Below are 6,460 nucleotides of genomic sequence, written 5' to 3' on the forward strand. Positions count from 1 at the left end.
AGAAATCACGGCAGGCAGACAGTTAAGCATAGCTTTGAGCATGATTGTACTGTTCCCTAAGTACCCACGGATGTCTCTAAACACAAGCAGTTACAACAGCAGCAAAACAATCATGCCTGGTTGTTTGCTTGGCACATGCTCAAGTCTGCAGCCAGATTGGTTGCTGCTGCTGCCGAGGAGGGGTCAGAACAGGTGGTGTGCGGTCCCTCTCCCCTGCAGTCACACATTTTCCGTGCCTCCCTCTAGTGCAGCAGGACTTTTTTGGAGTGCCAGCATTCTGCCTCTGTTCCACCTTTTCTCTCTCCCCAGGATGTATATTCACTTCCCTAAATTGCACTTGTGAAGATGTACCTGATAATCCAGCCTGACCAAGGGCAGGCACTGGGGTAAGCCCCTGCTCTGGGTTATGTATGATACTTGGATGAAAAACAGGGATATTCTTGCTTGGTGGAAGGTAAGATCCGGATCTCTTCCATAGCACTTTGGAAGGACATGATTGACACAAAGCTATGGTTGTTGCTTATTCCATGTAGTTTCAACTAAAACTCATACCATAAAAGCCATAAAACAGGGTTGTATATTTGTGAAAAATGCATTAAGCTTTGAGGTGTTTGTGAGTTTGACTTTGACCTGGTTTTGTTTTTCAAACTTGCAGCTACTTTCAGAAGCACTCAGCTGGCATTTCTGAAAGCAGCCCAAGGATTTTTGAAATTATTAAGGGGGGGATATTAATGTGGGTCAGGTCATGAAGCATCTTGAAGACTTGCTTCCAGACTCTGGGGCTATTCAAAATGTAAAACAAAACTTTTCATTGAGATTTCCCTTGAATTCAGGGTTTTTCCTTCTATTGAATGGGCATTGGCTACTATCTTTAATTTTTATTTTATTGTATCTTCACTTTCAGGTTGAAGTATTCCCTTCCGTAACCATGGGAGAGGCTGTTCTATGAAAACGGCTATCTGACGTAGCTTGTGGTTGAGCAGATGTTATCTTGTTTGGTAATGAAATTCTGTCTTGAGTAATTGGACATTCCTCCTGGTCCCTTGTAATTAAGGCAGAAGAAAAGAACAAAACCTGCTGATTCGATATGAGTAATTGCTTCATTAAGTTATTTGCTTCCTCACCATCAGCCCAAAGAAGAGCACAGCATGACCATCAGACCATATATGATGATACTGTAATGCTGTGGATCCTTGGTGCTTCATTGTCAGATGGAATCACAGGGAAAGGACTTAGGAAACAACACTGCTAAATTATTTACCTCTTAACCATATGCACTTAAGACCACAGAGAGAGTCTGGCTGTTGCTTGCTGTGCTGTGTCCTAAACAAGTGATTCAGTCCCTGGAAAAAGCAGAGGGCTAATGTATGAGGCTTCAGATCAACACGGCTGCCTTGCCTCCTGTATTCGAGCATTGTGAATTGATGCTCAGAGGCTGTACATCTGTGTCTCCCTTCTGTGGAGCAGGGAAGGGGAGAGCTGCGTTAAATCCTGGCCACTGGCAGAAAGAATGTGGCTCAGAACTGGAGTATGGCAAATCTTAGCTGTGGTGGTGGTTTGTGATGGCTGTTCTTTGTGTTTAGTCTTCCTGGGTTTGGCAAGCAGGTTTGCATGTGCATTTGGGTACACAAGGACTCATCAGTGAACACACTGTCCCTGGTGACACTGAGGACAGGTAAAAGGGCCTTGTTCACTTCTTCAGTTACATGGATTCAACTGAGAGCTCAGTCATAATTTCAAGTAGGAGATTCTCCATCCATGTGGACCCAAGCTCTCATGCACATCTGATTGCCCCATGCCTGTGATTTAGTGGTCTTTAGTTGCTGAGTGACAGGTCACCCCAAATGCATTTCATAAACCTATGCGTTCTTTCCTCATTGCAAATTTGAGAGCCAGGCTGCTGCATCAGAGCTGCCACAGGATTTATATGTGCCTACTGAGAAAGAGCTTGGAGGCTCCTTGGATGTGAACTCTGCTGAATTATTCCCAAGTGCTGGGGGAAGCAGTTCCAGGTCACTGCCGATCAGTCCTTTGGACCTCTGTGTGCTGTTCTCTGCAAAGCCTGTATTATCCAGGAATGCTATTGGAAACTGTGATAGTCAAACTGATTTTTATCTTCCTCTCCAAGATCTGGGCAGGCTTGTTTTTATAAGCCAGAGTCCACTGAGCTCAGAGCTGGCAGACCTGACGTTCCTGCAGCTATAAAGTTGCGTAGTAAGAAGTTAGCCTTGAGTTTTAATCCCAGCTTGGGCAACCCTTTTTCAGAGCCATTAAAAATAAAAATCTGTTTACTTTTTTATAACTAAATGAGGATAATGATGAATTTAAGTAACCAAGGCATTGTAAGGATTAACAGTGGCACAACCAGTGCATTGTGTGAGCAAGCACTCTGTTAAGGCTCCAGAGGAAAGGGAGAGTGATCAGAGGTGCCATAATTTTCCAATTTCCTCAAGAAGGTGGCAGAAAGGAGGGCAGATTCTGCCAGTGCTGCAAGTGTCCAGATCTGGCTGATTGGATTTGTCCTTTCTCACAAGCATCCTGCTCTCCTGGGCACCAACAACAGGGATTGTGCACTACAAAGGGACTGAACTTTGCCCTGAGCTGGGCTGCCAGTAGCCAGCCCACTGGCACAGAGCTCTCCAGCTGCAGTGCGTGGGTTCTGTGGGCTGACTGAACTCTGGGCCCTTCCTGCTCATTTAGTGCACCCGAGCTGTCAAGTACACAGGGGTGAATCAGGCCCGGTTGCTCATTCAGCAGCACCAAAAGCCACCCTCTGTGCCTGCCAGGGCAATTGCAGGCTCTGGGCAGCAAGGGTAGCCCTTTCTTGGCCAAAAGCCATGAAGTCTCATCTTCTGTATAGTCTCCTTCCTCTCCTGCTTCCTTTCTCTTGGATCCAGGGGCTCTCTGAACTGAGTTTTTCAGGGCTTTTGCAGTAATCTCACAGCAATCTCTGGCCAGGGTGCAGTGCCACTGCTCACCTTGTGCCCAGTTTGGCAGCTGCCTCCCTGTGCTGGGCAGGATGGGTTGCTGGTGCAGAGCAGGGTGGAAAATTTGGCATCCTCTCTCTCTCCTCCCACAAAAGAGTAATTGGTCAGGAAAAAGGAGCTTGGAGGATCATATGTAAAACAAACAGAATTGGAGAGGGAGATCTGCGTGGTTTATAGCCCTGACAGCTGAGTTTCCATTTCTAAATCAGTCAGAGATACTGTTCCCCAAAGAGGAGGCTCAGGCCTGCTCTGCCGCTCACTGGCAGGTCTTTGCAGTGTAAATTCCTGCCTATCCTTGTTGCTGGTCACCTGGGGAGCTCTGATCTGTCCCATAACAGCAACTTTTTCCTACCAGGCAATGTCTTTGAGTCCCATGGCAGCACTGAGTAACGCAGATTCCCCACATCTGTCCTTGGGAAAACTCAACCTTCCTCCCCTTTTGCAAGACGAGTAACTTGGTCAGAGAGGTTGAATGAGTCAGTTGGAGAGATGCAATTACACAGCTCAGCTTACCTTAATGTTAAGCTTCATACTACATTGTATTTTTTTTCCCCAAGGGCTCACCCTTTCCTTATTTCTGTACTTTCCTCACTCATTACTTGGTGCTGTTGCTTCCACCAGTCTCTCCTGCACCTTGACCCTTTCCTGGGCCTCTGGCTCCCTGCCCCAGCTCACCCTATGTAGCTGGTGGTGCTTGTCTCTCTTGCTCCTCTGATTGCTGCATTATGTTTAGTTTGGGAGATTGCATATCTCTGTGCAGGACCCCCACATGCTGGGGAACGTGCTTCCTGGAGGATGCAGCTGGGGGAGAGACAGCACATACCACTCAGAAAATGCCTTTCATGCCTGCCATGAAACTGTAACACATGTGTTCATGAAGAACCAGCTGCTGAGGGCATCATAGCTGGGTCAGGTTTAGCAGCAGCTGCAGGAGGTGCAGCCTTGGTGGGTACAGGTGCCATTTGTCTCAGAAGAGCCTGCCTGTGCTCATCCCCCAGAAAACATCATTGCTGTGCATGGAGTTGGGCATTGCGAGATGAAGACAAGTGAGGTTGACACAGCCTCTCTGAAAAGACACCAGCTCTGTGCCTCTGCCAGCACTGTGCTGGCATAGGAGTGCCAGGGTGGGATATGCTTGGCAGAGGGGATGTCCAGGGCTGGCATGGGATGGGTGTGTACAGCAGGTCAGATCTGGGCTGTTTTGGCAGGTCTGGATGCATGAGGCTCACAAAATGCCTGCCTGTGCTGTGGCTGGGCCAAGCCAGCAGTCTGAATCCCTCACTTTCAGGAACAATAAATTCCCTCACTAATCTTACGAAAGAGGGGATAAAAAAAGCTATAAATGACTTACCTATTTGAAGCCTGTGGGCTCTGCATTGTATTAAACATTAACCTGCCCGTCTGAGCCAAGCGACTGATTCTCTTGGTAATTCTGAGGCTGAGCAGCTGAAGAAAAGGATTCTTTGTCAGACAGTATTTCAGAAAAAAAAAATCCCTTCAGCCATTTTCTGTCTCATCTTGTTTGTTTGGCCCTGCGGTAGAAAGCCCGCTCCACAATTTGCTGTTTGTATTTGTGCAGTCAAGCTGATCAGATGGCTGTACCCCAGCCACGGCTCCAAAAACGCTGCTCACCAGCAGCCCCGCAAAGGCACAGGCACACTTTGCACACATAATCATGCACACATGTGGAACCATACACTTAATCGCATACATGTGCACATGTAATCACACACTTAATGAGGCTCACATGGCCATATACCCATATGTGAGAAGAACAGAAAGTTGTCTTTTGATCTGTAAAGTGTATCCCTGTGAGTGCTGAGTATTAAAAGTAGTTGTGTCCATCGGAGAGATGCAGGCAAGAGCAGAGCGGGGAGATTAGAGTTTGGGAGTGGGTTCTGCTCCTGACTTTGCCCTTACTTGGTGTACAAGGTGGGGCAAGTCATTGTGCTATTGTTTCTTCTCTGTAAATGGTGACTAATGATTTCAAAAGCACCTGTGGAAAGAGTAATATTGTTACTATGGGCTTAGGTGTATGTTTACTTAAGTAACAAAGCTTTCCTGGTTCAAAAATTTTCTTGATGATGGAGGCTTTTGCTGACATCGCCCTGTTGGAGACCACAGCGCAGCAGTAATGCAGCGTAGTCGTGTGGCAGTGGGTAGAGTTGTTGCTGCTACAAACCTGTGAAGGTGTGAGTGCTGCTGAGCTGTTCCAGTGCAAAGTCTGACTGCGCAGCACTAATCCCCCAGCGACTCCAACTAGCTCTTTCAAGTTTTGCACTAAAGCCTGAGAGAGGCTCATAGTCCTTTTTCCCCCGTGCCTGTTACAGAGGCGATAACCTGTGGCTGACAAATGGTAACAAATACTGATGGGACATTTTAATCCAGCTCATCTACTCTCTTCCTCTGTCCCCGTGCAATGCCAAGGTTAGGGCTGGGGGGCAGAACAGTCTTCTACTGTGGAAAAGTGTAAAACCAACAGAAAACTTTTCCTACTGAAATCATGCCTTTGAGCTGGTGGAATTTTCTCATGTGGATGGGACTTGTGCTCCACACCTTCGTGTGGGTGACTCACTTGAGCAGACTGTGGAAATCTTTCCAGTGATCAGCCCAGTCCTTCCTCCAGCAGTTCAGGCTTCTGCACTTCACCGTGCCTTTACTCACAGCTAGTCTTAATTTCCTCTTTCTTCCTGTCTGCGTTCATAATGCCCCCAGCTTATTGCATTTGTGTAACTAATTGTCCGAGGTGCGTTTCACAAGGGAGTGATCAGGAGCATCTCTGCTCCCCTGGCAGACTCCCGTGCTGAGGCACATAAGGAACAGGGAAATGGAGCCTCCTCTTCCCCAGTAACCTGGGGGAGATGCCAGATCTCGGTGCTTTGGGGAGCTGGGTCTGGGGTACGTGGCTCTCTGCATCCCCCCCCAAGCAGTGAGTAGCTGCTTGCACGTAGCTCTCTCCGTGTCACAAGCTTACATACACGTTTTGCTCAATTTACAGCCCTGAATGAGTCCTTTACGTGTGGGTTTGAAAATGAAAGAGGTGTTTACACCGCAGGGTGCTGAGGGGCCACTAACGCACTTTGAACTAGAAACTGCCCGAGAGCAGCGCTGACCTGAGCCGCTCCGGCAGCAAAGGGCTGAATCAAAGCCGTGGGGTGTGCCGGGCTGGAGGCATGAAATTCCCTCCCTTCCCTTTGCTGCACCGGCTAAATACACTGGGATTTCCAGGGCTGGGAGCCGGCAGGAGTCATCCCCGGGCACTGTTTGTTTTCCGAGGGGATAACGTGCAGCCGTCGGGGAAGCTGAGCCCTACCCTACCCCTGCCAGTGCCAGGAGAGTTGGGACAGCCCAGCACTGGGTGTGAGATTAGGAAAGGTGTGTGCTAAGTAACTGGAGCGCCGGGCCGCCCCTCGGCTGGAGCCGCACGCGTGGATGCGGTGGCGGAGAGCGCGTCCCCTGCCCGCGCCGCCAGG

This window comes from Athene cunicularia, assembly GCF_003259725.1.
Source record: "Athene cunicularia isolate RWA chromosome 18 unlocalized genomic scaffold, athCun1 chr18_part1, whole genome shotgun sequence".
Lineage (NCBI taxonomy): Eukaryota > Metazoa > Chordata > Aves > Strigiformes > Strigidae > Athene > Athene cunicularia.